The following is a 14,766-nucleotide window of genomic DNA, read 5'->3' on the forward strand; positions in this document are numbered from 1 at the left end:
ATGGCATAGATGCCCTAGCGGCAACTGCTAGCAAAAAGACTAAGTTTTCACTCTAATGGCATATAAAACAACATAATGCTATTCTACATCCCACCAGAATGAAAACAATGGGAACCTTCTGTGGTTACACCTCCGAGGCTTCTACAATTTGCAAGCCATACGGATGCTGAGACTAAGGAAGATGAGGAAATTCTACAATTTACAATTCACGTCCCATCTGCTCAGCGCGGTAAATTTCCAACGAGAGTAAAAATTATTCCTAGTAAAAATTATGTTTAATGTGCAATTATATTCTACTATTTAAATATTGTGAGCTATAAAGGCACTTTACTGAGCGAATTTCTTGAGCGAAATTCACATTTTTTACACATCGACTAAAATCGATACAATTTTATATAATCTTATGTTTATGATTGCATCTTGGATTTTAGATCGTGCAGATCTTTTTATGAAGAATAATTTTTGTTCGTAAAATTAATAAAAAATGAAAATGATGATTGGTAGGTATCTCTAATTTGAGAAAAAAAATTAAATATTTTCTTTTTATTAGAAGAATGTAGATAATAGTTACATTATTATAATAATTATTAATTATTTAATTATAATAATAAAAACTATTGCATATATTAGAACACAGTTTTTAATTCCAAACAATTTTTCGTAGTAACAATAATTTATAACAGTGTGAAAAAAAGGTACTGTAATCTTAAGCGAAATTCATATTTTTTAAAATACCTCCTATAATATAGATAAAATTTGCTATCTGATGATTGAATCGTAGGTTTTAGACGATGCAGAACTTTTTATGAATTATAAATTTATTTCGTAAAATTAAAAATAAAAAGTGTCCCGTAATATATGTGTCCAACTTAAGCAGACACACTGTATATTATACAATATAATATACATAATACATAAATCATTGGGTAGACAGCACCAAAAATTTGTAACCTGCCATTCAACATTAATTACATTTAGGGCCGGTTGTTCGAACGCTAATCAACAATGATCATTATCAAATATTTAATTACTGTCACCAAAACTGTCAATGTCAACTTTGTTTGGGTTGCTGAAAACATAATTAATTACAATTATGAGATTTATTATTAATTATGTTAATAATTATTGTTATATTAATTGATTATAGACCCCACAGACTTTTTAACAACCCAAACAAAGTTGACATTGACAGTAATTAATTATTTGATAATGATCATTGTTGATTAGCGTTCGAACAACCGGCCCTAAAATTAATAAGTAATATTTATTTATTTGATATTTCAATTCTTTTACAGTTTATATGAAGTAATATATTTTTGAAATAATATGTATGTTACTAAAATATTATTTTTATATTATTTCGATATTTAATTGAATTTTTTCTATCGATATAAACTTAGTGGCGGTTCTAGCCAGGGGCAGGGGGGCAGCTGCCCTTCCCCCCTACAGTTTTTACAGTACTTTTGTACTATAATTTTCGTTAAAAAGGCACGTTATCTTGTTTATTCACCGGTTGTGTTCCCTTGCCCCCACTTTTTTTTGGTCTAGAACCGCCCCTGTATAAACTGACTATGTACAGAAACTGAGGGTGTCCAATAATGGGCACATTTGACATAATAGTCAAACACATTTTTGCTATATTTTATATAAATGTCTTAAAACAATTTTAAAAACTTATATAAATAATATAATAATTAAGCTCCAAATTTTTGGAGCCTAAACTTTGAAAAATGTTTGTAGCATAATGTTTAATGGTATCAACTTTCCGGGAACTCATTTGATACATATTTCTATGTACTTTGACAAGTGTTCAGTAAATATATTTTATAAAATGCACCGTTTTCCCGTTATTTGAGCTTGAATACATAGATGTGGGTACTAGCCAAAAAAAAAATATACATTCCATCACCTATAACTCACTTTTTATTAATTCTCAAAGGTTTTTCAAATAAGAAATCTCTTTTATTTTTTATTATCTTCAATTTTGGTAATCATAACTATTTTGATAAAACTTACAGTTTTTGAATTATTTACGAAAAACCGCTTTACATCATGCATTTATTTCACGAAAAATTCAAATCTCTGATCTTTAATAACTCAAAAAGTATTGATTTATTTTAATAATTAGGGGTAATAAATTTTGCTTAAAATTTGTCCCTCTATCGATTAGTGGGGTTATTTTTAATAAAATAGTTTTCACCTCTGAGAAGGGGTGGCATCCACCCCCAGGGTAAAAGCGCACGTTGGCACCATATCAGTTTAATTTCTTGAGGTATGCTCTAACTACTCACCAATTTAACCAAAAATAGGAGGTGAAAACCTTTAATGACTCCGTTAACTTTCCCCTTTCATCCCTTATTGCTACTCCCTGTATCCACTGAGGTGTCAGCCTGAAAGGGGTCATAATTATCAACATACAATAGACACATTTCACATGCCAAACTCCATATTACTTATGACGATGATTTCTCGCCTCTAGCTCTTAGACTATAATGACATTAAAAAACTCTAACAAGAAGTAAAACCACTTCTATGTAAATTGGTATATTTATTAAAACTTAAAAATCCCAATGGATTGAATAAAAATGTCCAATTCAGAACGTTTTCAGACCTATCGGTCCATCATCGGTGAATGTGCATACTTGCTAAATAGCCCCAGAACCAAACAATGGTTGAATTTAAAATTCAATTTACATTATTTAAAAATAATATTAAACAGGCTAAACGCCGATGTTACAGGATATTGCCTATGGGAACATGGTGAAACCCTACCGATAGGGTTTCACCATGTTCCCATAGGCAATATCCTGTAACATCGGCGTTTAGCCTGTTTAATATTATTTTTAAATAATGTAAATTGAATTTTAAATTCAACCATTGTTTGGTTCTGGGGCTATTTAGCAAGTATGCACATTCACCGATGATGGACCGATAGGTCTGAAAACGTTCTGAATTGGACATTTTTATTCAATCCATTGGGATTTTTAAGTTTTAATAAATATACCAATTTACATAGAAGTGGTTTTACTTCTTGTTAGAGTTTTTTAACTATATGGTATACAGCCAACCTAGGGAACCTCCCTTTTAGTTTATATAATGACATTAACTGAGATAAAACAAGACCAGAATAATAATCGACAAGCTATAGATAAAATGATAGGAACAATTTTCAACCAAGACGTATTCTATAAATTAAGGAAGAACCAGAAAAAAATAATATTATCCAAAGATTTTGGAGTGAAGGTAATAAAAAAAATTCACAAATTTTATGGTCATATTTGTGCTGGTAAAGTAATTAACAAAATTAGGAATTTTTACTACATTAAGAATTTGGATTTACTGGCAAAAGATATCTGCCAGAAATGCGAGATCTGCTGTAAAAATAAAACAAGAATAGGTCCAAAATATGGTCTCTTGTCACAATTAGGTCCGGCAAAAGAACCCTTCGAGATAATGTCCCTAGATACAATAGGAGGATTTGCTGGCAATCGTTCAACAAAAAAATACCTGCACTTACTTTTAGATCCTTTTACCAGATATGCATTTACAGTTACTTCCAAAAATCAGACGACAGGTGATTTTATTAAACTAATCTCTAAAATTCAAGATAAACACCCCATAAAAACATTATTAACAGATCAGTATCCGGGAATTAATTCCAAAATATTTAGAAATAATATGAAACAGTTAAATATTCAACTGGTTTTTACAGGAGTGGACTGCCCATTTTCGAATGGTTTAAATGAAAGAATCAAACATTAGTTAATAGAATAAGATGTAAACTAAATGAAACTAGAAGTAGAGCATGGACAAAAATAGCTGAAGAATGTATAGATGAATATAATAGAACAGATCATTCCGTAACCGGATACAGCCCAGAATATTTGCTTTTTGGGAGAGCGGATCCGATTGTTCCCGAGGAATTTTGTGAAACAAGAAATGTATCAAAAGATAAGAAAATAGCTTATAAAAATTCAGTACGACATCATGAATATAATAAAAAGCTGTATGACAAAAATAGAAAATTGCATGAATTTAAAGAAGGAGATTGGGCATATAGTGCGGCAGATTCGTGCAATATATTATAAGAATTGTACATTTAATGATACAAGCGTATAATTTGGTCCACATATACTGCACAAATAAAGGTTCAAATTTAGATATGAGGCCATCTCAGATTTTGCCTTTTACAAAAATGGCGGTCATTCAAAATGGGCGACTATACATATATGACTAATAGCACGATATCTTTTGAATGAAAAGTCCGATTTCAACCAAATTTGGTACGTAGGTTCGTTTTGTGATTTACAAGATCGATGCCATAAACTGGAAGAATCGTTTTACCAGAAGTTTTGTTTTTCCTGGTTTTTTTGTAAAACTTTTTTATATTATGTAAATAATTTATTTTAAATTTTTTCACGCTGTATATATTAATTTTTCAAAATGGTAATACCACTATTGAAAATAGCGTAAGAATGTGTTTTAGGAAATATTTTGAACTTTGTAGTTATGTTAATTATAATTACCATTTAATAAATGCATAACGTATCTTCACATGTACCTATATGTGGCAGATTCGTGCAAATATTATAAGAATTATTGTACATTTAATGGTAGAGTCATATAATTTGGAAAACATATACTACACATATAAAAGTTCAAACCTAGATATGAGGCCATCTCAGATTTTGCCTTTTACAAAAATGGCGAGCATTCAAAATGGCGGCTATAGATATGTGACTAATAGCACGATAACTTTTGAACGAAAAGTCCGATTTCAGCCAAAAATATCAAGTTTCTTTTTTTGATGAATAAGAACGAGGTCTTGAACCGGAAGATTAGGTTTACCAAAAGTTGTGTTTTTACTGTTTTTTATATAAAAATATGTTGTTGTTTTTTCAATTCTTTCACCCTGTATATATTAATTTTTCAAAAAGGTAATACCGCCATTGAAAATAGTGTAAAAATATTTTTTAGGAAAGATTTTGAACTTTTTAGTTATGTTAATTACCATTTAATAAATGCATAACGTATCTTCACCTATGTGCGGTATGTACCTATGTTCGGTAGATTCGTTTTGAATGCCTGCCATTTTTGTAAAAGACGAAATCTGAGATGGCCTCATATCTAAATTTGAATCTTTGTATGTGTAGTGCGTGTGGTCCAAATTATATGCTTTTACCATTAAATGTACAATAATTCTTATATTATTTGCACGAATGCGCCGCACATAGGTTCATAGGTACATGTTAAGATACGTTATGCATTTATTAATTGGTAATTAATATAACTAAAGAGTTCAAAATATTTCCTAGAAAATATTTTTTAGCTCTTTTCAACGCCGGTATTAACTTTTTGAAAAATTAATATATACAGGGTGAAAGAATTGGTAAAATAACAACATGTTTTTATATAAAAATCAGGAAAAACACAACTTCTGGTAAATCGATTCTTCCGGTTCAAGACCTTGGTCTAACACATCAAAATAAGAATCTATATAACAAATTTGGTTGAAATCGGACTTTTTGTTCAAAAGTTATCGTGCTATAAGTCACCTATGTATAGTCGCCATTTTGCATGCCCGCCATTTTTGTAAAAGGTAAAATCTGAGATGGCCTTATATCTAAATTTGAACCTTGATGTGTGTAGTATATGTGGTCCAAATTATATGCTTCTACCATTAAATGCACAATAATTCTTATAATGTTTGCACGAATTTGCCACACATATGTACTTGTGATGATACGTTATGCATTTATTAAATGATAATTAACATAACTGAAAAGTTCAAAATATTTTCTACAAAATATTTTTTCGCTCTTTTCAATTGCGGTATTATCTTTTTGAAAAATTAATATATACAGAGGGAAAAAATTAAAAAAAAAAACATATTTTTACATAAACAACCAGTAAAAACACAACTTCTGGTAAACCGATTCTTCCGGTTCACCATATGCCACTTGTAAATCAAAAAGAAAACCTATATACCAAATTTGGTTGAAATCGGACTTTTCGTTTAAAAGTTATGGTGCTATTAAACACATAAGTATAGCCGCCATTTTGAACGCCTGCCATTTTTGTAAAAGACAAAATCTGAGATGGTCTCATATCTAAATTTGAACCTTTATATGTGTAGTATATGTAGTGCAAATTATATGCTTGTATCATTAAATGTGCAATTGTTTCACATATCGGCGGCACTATATGTAGAAAATAAATCCAAACTAAATAGAAAAAAACTTGATGAAGTAAGACTAGGCTCATTTCAAATAAAAAACAAATTTTAAATACTTTATATGAAATAGATATTGGATACAAAAGGAACGATATGAACTATTTTCACATCTCAAAATTGTTGCCTTGTGACCAACCATAGACTTTCATGGTTTGTCATAACTGTTGGTGGGGGGATGTAAAAATAAAACTACAGTGGAACCCCGTTAACTCGGATTAATTGGGACCGCGGCCGATCCGGGTTATCGAAAATCCGGGTTAGCCGGAGAAAATGGTAAAAATTAATAAAATATGGCATGCTTACAGATACACTCCGTTATAATTGTCACACAGACACTGGTAAACCACGTTCGCATTCCACACGAAACCACACATACAAAGCGTCGTCAAAAGTCTCATTCTTAGCTTTATTAGCTTTGCACCGATTGTCCAAATTGTCTTTTGTTATCATTTTGAAAAAAAAATTCTTCGATTTTAGTTCTATTTTTCTTCCAATCCGATACTGTAGATGTACCGACACCATAATATAATGCTGCAAGATTCACCTTTATCAATTCTACTTAATATGCTTCTAGTTTCTTTTCCATTGTCACTACAACATTTTTACGTTTTGTTGCCCTTATAGACAAAAGACACGCAAACACAAAATCTGAATAAATTTACGAACGATTACAAAACACGACTTTACTACACACAATACCGTCTCTGATGTTATGTTATTTAATAACAGTGATGACTAAGACCATTGTTAAAAAAATAATTTTAATAGTCTTTTCTAAACAATGTTTCAACTAAGACAGTTTCAAATAAAGGATAATACAGGTGCCTGTTGTTTTCGACAATGAATGTGGTGTGCCATGAGTAATTTTTACTATGGTATATGAAGTTCAATCCGGTTCCATTATCTCTCAAATACAGTGGAACCCCGTTAACTCGGATTAATTGGGACCGCGGCCGATCCGGGTTATCGAAAATCCGGGTTAGCCGGAGAAAATGGTAAAAATTAATAAAATATGGCATGCTTACAGATAAACTCAGTTATAATTGTCACACAGACACTGGTAAACCACGTTCGCATTCCACACAAAACCACACATACAAAGCGTCGTCAAAAGTCTCATTCTTAGCTTTATTAGCTTTGCACCGATTGTCCAAACTGTCTTTTGTTATCATTTTGAAAAAAAAATTCTTCGATTTTAGTTCTATTTTTCTTCCAATCCGATACTGTAGATGTACCGACACCATAATATAATGCTGCAAGATTCACCTTTATCAATTCTACTTAATATGCTTCTAGTTTCTTTTCCATTGTCACTACAACATTTTTACGTTTTGTTGCCCTTATAGACAAAAGACACGCAAACACAAAATCTGAATAAATTTACGAACGATTACAAAATACGACTTTACTACACACAATACCGTCTCTGATGTTATGTTATTTAATAACAGTGATGACTAAGACCATTGTTAAAAAAATAATTTTAATAGTCTTTTCTAAACAATGTTTCAACTAAGACAGTTTCAAATAAAGGATAATACAGGTGCCTGTTGTTTTCGACAATGAATGTGGTGTGCCATGAGTAATTTTTACTATGGTATATGAAGTTCAATCCGGTTCCATTATCTCTCAAATATTATATTACATAGAGTTGGTACAAAACCTCGTGAACCTTGAAAATGCGTATGTATAACCGAAATAAAATGAAGCCAAAAACATACGACTATTTTATTTGCAGCGAATTGCGCGACAGGGTCCCATCTGCACCCTGATATTTTCAGTAATGTCGGATTCATCAATCGTTTCGTTCGTATATTGACGTCACCAAATGAATGAATTAGGTTCACTAGATTTTGTAACAGCAATACATTTTTATTGTTGAAATGTTTGTCTGATAAAAATCGGTCCGGGTTAGCCGGAGTTCCGGGTTATCGGGGGCCGACTTATCGGGGTTCCACTGTATGTTTATTTTCAATAAAACCACATTTAGTTATTTTAAGTTATTTATAGTTTTAGGTGGCATGACTGTGTAATTTTAGTTTGAATGACATTTGTAAATAATTATTTGATAGTTGTCAAAAACTCATAGAGTAAGAAATAGCATGTTCTTGATTCTCTTTTTAGATGAATTCATACGGCTATCTCTTACAAGAATAAGAAGTATGAAACTACTCTTATATGCATATATTGTATTTACTCCTTTTCATAAACCAAACATTATTATTTGTTAATGATGGCAATTGCATATATGCAAACATATTTCGTTTTGCTCTCCTCTTTATATGTGGAATGTGCGATGAGTTTCAAAGCAACGTGTTGATTTATTTGATTTTGCCATCTACCAAATTGTTTTTATAGATCAATATCCAAGACATGAAAGTCATTATGCAAGGCGAGATAATCCTAATCAAATATTTCTACCGAGCTACCTAACCATCCGTCAAATGCATAAAGAATATCAAGAAGATATATTAAAAAAAGGGTTAAAGAAATCTGCTAGTTATGATGTTTTTCGTGACGTATTCAATAGTACGGGGTATAAATTTAAACAGCCCTACATCGAACATGTCGCAAATGTGACGAATATCAAACACTAAAAAAGAATGCTAGTACTGAGGCAGCTAGAGCAAAAATTAATTAACAACGGGACGACCACATTAACGAAGCCAACAAAGCCTTTGAAAGCAAACGAAAAGACAAAGAAATTACCAAAAAATGATGAAACGAAAAGAGTACTGGTTTTGATTTACAAGTCCTACCAGCTCCCTATTTATCAACTAACATAGTCTACTATATAAGCGTTTATGTATTATCTGTGTATAATCTTAGTATACGTGATTGTTCTTCCACTGAATCGTCTGTTTGCTTTATGTGGTATGAAGTCATTGGAGGCAGAGGTTCTGATCAAATTGCCTCATACCTCTACAGTAAAGTTATGAGTTTATCAGAGACCGTTCAGCACGTAACAACATATTCGGACACGTGCCGAGAACAAAACTGCTACATTAGTATGGCGGTTATGTTTTTGTATGCCATTCAGAAGAAACCAACTCTCAAAATATTTGATCAGAAATTTCTTTTGCCAGGTCATACACGCCTCGAGTGTGATAGTGACCACGCACGAATTGAAAGGTGTAAAAACCAAATTTCGAATGATTTTAAAATAATGGTACCACTGGACTAGTTTCAGTTTGTACGATCGCTTAGGGGAAAATCCTAACTTACAGTGGTTGATATTAGACAAGAGTTTCTGGCATTTCCAAGCTCTTTTTCGTGACATAATAGTCAAACGAACAAGCGACACTGAAGGTGAAATAATATCTTGGCTTAATATTAAATGGCTAAGATATACCAAGGAGTTTGGGCTAATTCAGTTTAAGTATACCCTTGACGATGAAGCGCCATTTAAGACTCTAGATATAAGAAGGGGAAAAAGAAGAGGTCGACCATCACTGGCTACCATAACTGTCCCTCGCTCATACAACAGCCTCTTGGGTATTAATCCAAAGAAAAAGAAGGACCTTTTATCGATGTTAGACCTGATAGACAAAGACTGTCTTTTATGAAAATTTGTCAACCACATCCAACGCAAAAGAATATGACGAATTGTGCGATGATGCCTTGGATTCGGATTCAGAAGACTAATTGGTTATACAAATCCAATTTGTAACATTTCAAGCATTAACATAAAATACAAATGTCTTGTTTTTCATTTCCCTTTCAAAACAATATACATATACATAAAACAAATAATTTATAAGATGGCAAAACCACATATATCTGAAATATCTAAGATATTCCAAAAACTAGCAAATAATCTTCCTTCATGTTTCACACATTAGAAGTATTTACATTCAGTTCTTTGTACTATTGCACAAAAAATATAACAATACCTTTTATCACAGAATTAATATTAAGTTTAAAACCTTAAAATTGTTCTCCTGAAACAGAACTGAAAGTTTGTAGGAGGACTCCAGACGCGTCTAACGGTGTATATCCCATACTATATCTGGGGAATGCCTATATCTGGGGAATGGGGGATGGAAGAAAGCCAATAAATATCACTTGAACTTACACATTGGCTTCGTTGATTATGAAAAGGCATTCGACTCCATAGAACTTTGGGCAATAGAGCGAGCTATGAACAACTGCAGGATAGATTCTCGATACAGAATGCTCATACATAATATTTATAAGAAAGCTACAATGAGAATACAAATAGATGAGAAAACCAAAGCTATACCAATCAACAGAGGAGTTCGCCAGGGAGACGTTACTTCACCAAAGCTGTTCACACTGGGACTTGAAGACGTGTTCAACGACATTAACTGGGTAGATAAAGCAATAAATGTTAATGAAAGAAAACTAAGTCATTTGAGATATGCTGACGACATTGTAATATTCGCTACAAGTTTCGAAGAATTACAGACCATGTAGGTCTTAAGATGAACTTGGAAAAAACAAAAATAATGACTAGAGAGAGGAATATATGCAACACAACATTACCAAAATATGCGCATATATATGCATTACTTTTACTACAAATATGCAGGTATTATGCAGTATATGCAGGTAATATTACCTGCATATAGTACCTGCATATTACTACAAATATGCAGGTATTATATGCAGGTAATATTATTATATTAAATAATATTAATTATTATTAATATTATGCATTATTTATTATGCAAATGCATATTAAAAATACTCAAAAATAAAACAATATATTAAGTCGTAAGATCTTCAGAAAAGTTGCCTTCAAAAATACGTACAACTTTCCTCGAACAATCGAAGCCCTCATTTTTTTCTAAAACATTTTTTAATTTATTTCTAATTGTAATCCCTGTATATCCGGGAATTTTTTGACAATGAGCAGAAAAAGTGTTAACAAGATTAACCGAATCACTTAATTGTAAATTCCTTTGTTCTAATGACTTTATTAGATCTGGTAAAAAACTAAAATTAACTTTTATGAACATAAGTTCTTAAGCAATTTGTACGTTACTTAAAGAACAAAGTACGTTACTTAAGCTGAAGAACAAAAGCGGAATTGTCTACAATTTGATGGATTTTTGTATTTTGATGCTTCTCTCTATGTCCGTCTTTATAGAAGTAAAAGCGAATTTGTCGAATAAAAACACTCTTTCCAGAAAAATTTCTTTTGTGGGACATGATGCTTTTGTGTGTCAGTTCCTCATTTAAAAAATGAAATGTGAAAATGAATGTAACTTACGATTTTGGAACAGGCCTTGCAAAATACTTTGTCTCCACTTAGCTTTAACTCGGGAAAACGCTTTATCCAAGCACTTTTTTGAATGGTAGACATATTTAAATTTAATATATACCAATCACTTCAAAAACACTAAATACGATACAACGCTTACTTTAAACAAATGTTGGCCGGAAATTGACAAAATAATTATTAGACCCTTAAAAGCAGGTAGGTACCTACGACTTGCTACGCTAATAAATAATATTTTTCTGGGAACACCCATAATTATTAAATTCAGGTAGTAATGGGAAAGTCCAGATGAGCGATAGATAGATAAATAACGAGCTCATTCATATCGAAGTTATAAAATTCCAACTAATAGAGGAAAATTTTAAACTTTTATATAATTTATTTTTAAAATATGCAAAATAAATCCTGTTTAGCTTAATAAGTAATGTTGTGTTTGTTGTCTGAAAATATGCAATATATGCATCTATATGCACTTTGCATATATTCCGCTCTCTAATAATGACGAATACACCGAACATTCCAAAAATAACGTTAAAAAACACAGATTTAGAAACAGTAAGCGAATACATCTACCTGGGACAGATAATGAAAGTTAACAAAGAAAATCAAACTGCCGAAATTACCAGAAGAATAATGTTAGCGTGGGCAGGATTTGTAAAACTGAGTTGGATCTTGAAAAACACTAAAATAGAACAATATTTGAGAACCAGAGTTTACGATCAGTGTATCCTCCCTATACTTTCGTATGGTTCACAGACGTGGACACTCACCAAGGCCAATATGGATAAAATAGTAAAGGCACAGAGAGCGATAGAAAGATCAATGCTCGGGGTGAGGCTCATAGACAAAAAAACAATTACGTGGATTAGAAGCAAAACCAAAATAAAAGACGCAGGAGAACATGTTGCCAAATTAAAATGGAGCTTCGCAGGACACAATGCTCGACTGAAGGATAAAAGATGGAATCACGAAATACAACAATGGAGATCGTGGTTAGGAAGAAGGAGCAGAGGAAGGCCACAAATGAGATGGGCTGATGACATAAAGAAGTTTGGAGGACACAACTGGAAACAGGTGGCGCAAAAGAGACAACACTGGATTGAATTGGGGGAGGCCTATGTCCAAAGTTGTATTACTGAAGGCTGAAGAATAAGAAGAATATCTGGGGAAATTCGAGTTTTTAAGTTATAGGTCTCCTAAGTATAATCAAATCCATTTTATATGAGTTATTTTTCAAGCTTATTAAATCCTTTAATACCCTCATATATCATATTTGACCTGAAATGCATCAGCCACTACTTGTCAATAGGGCTTTTCATCGATTGTCATTTGTTTCGAGCTTCTGTCATGTGTCACATAATATTAATATATCTACATCATACGTCTTTGGTTTGTATCATTGGTATATGCCAATAACGTATGACGTAGATATATTAATATTATATGACACATGACAGAAGCTCGAAACAAATGACTGTGAATGAAAAGCCCTATACCTTTCAAATGCGTGTTTAGTGATCAGAAGCGATTAAAGTTATCGAGCTCCAAAATTATAATCCACTTAATTATTATCGCCAAAGTGGTCAAGTGGTTACGACATGTCCCGATCAAGTTAACATCGCGACGTTAAACTTGATCGGGAAAGCCGAGTACAAGGTGTTTAATGTAACCACTAGACCATTTCGGCGATACTGGTTTAGTGGTTAACACCATATTATGCAGTGCTCTTCAGATAAAACTATCCACCTTAAATAACTTCTGAACCACTGATTTTTAGAAAAAACGCAAAAACAGGTCAAACAATAATTGAAGCGGAGACATTATGCCATATTTAAGCTTGCCGGTAAAGGCACCCTCTTATCCCCCGTATTATCCCTTAATTTTTCAAATTACTACTCCTTTTTTTATTTCATATTTGGATTCTACTCTTTGCCCTGATTTCAAAAATGTATAACACTTGATGCTTAAAGTGATTAGTTGATGAGAAAAATAAATACAAATGCAAGAAAACTGGATTGAATAAAAATGATTTTTTTAACAATTTTATAACACTTAAAGTGAACATTTCACTAACAAAAATTTTTACAATAATTATTATAAATATTATATCACGGCGTGCGTGAAAGTAAATTTTTCCGCAAGGCGTGCGGGAAAGTAAAATACCTTGCAATATGGCATTATAATATATTATAATACATGCAATAATAGTATATTATTCAACGAGCATGTAATGATGGCTATTACTCACGATGATGAATTACATGCGAGTAGAATACTATACTTTTTCTACGACTTATTTTTTATTTTAATTAGTAAAAAATATAATCGCCAACTACTCGAGATTTAAATTATAATAATTTAGAAAAATACCTAAACGCTATTTACCCCTAGTACGTGGCTGAATGATTGGTTGCCTACTATTACCAAATTCTTATTTATTGTAAAAATACAACAAGAAATAGTCAATCCAAGTTCTATTCGTTTCCGAAAAATTATAAGCATAAATTTGTACCTACTGTCAGTGAATCTAATAAATAGGAAATGGCTATTGTCGGTGGACGTATTACGTATTTCATATTATGGTTATAATGTTTATTTACGTTTAACTATATTATACATAATATAATAATATGACAATATATATTATGTTATAACATATTTAACACAATATAACTTGAAAAATAAACACAATATTATATTAGTTATAAATTCCAATTAACACAAACAAATTGCGCTAATGTCACTGTCACTAAAATAAATGATAAACGTCAAAATTTTTAGTAAACAATATTTATATAAACGTCAAAAATATACTGACATTGTTACAGTTAAAATTCCTTTAAAAATTTTTCGAAGTTAATTATTGATATAAATTACAATAATTAATTATTGTATTAAATAAACAAATTTAAGTAATTTTATTTACAGTTTATATACGATTAATATTAAAAATGGCATGCGCCACTTAATCTATGTAACTTCAGCCCGTGAGTAATGACCTGTGAGTAACTTCTGCCCGTGAGTAATGAACTATTACTCACGGGTACAGTAACGGGTGCTATTATCTATGAAAAAATAGCGAATAATGAGCATGTTATTAAACGGTCGTAGAAAAACTAATATTTAGATATGATTTACTAATTTATTTCAAATTTATCTTATTGTGTTTATGTTTTAATGAAATTAGCGATGAAATAAAATTATTTTGACATAATATTTAAAAGTCAGATCAGTAGACAATTACAATGGTTTTGAATCGTCGTCATGGACACCAATATCGTCGTCG

This window comes from Diabrotica virgifera, chromosome 4 (genome assembly GCF_917563875.1).
Source record: "Diabrotica virgifera virgifera chromosome 4, PGI_DIABVI_V3a".
Taxonomy (NCBI): Eukaryota; Metazoa; Arthropoda; class Insecta; order Coleoptera; family Chrysomelidae; genus Diabrotica; species Diabrotica virgifera.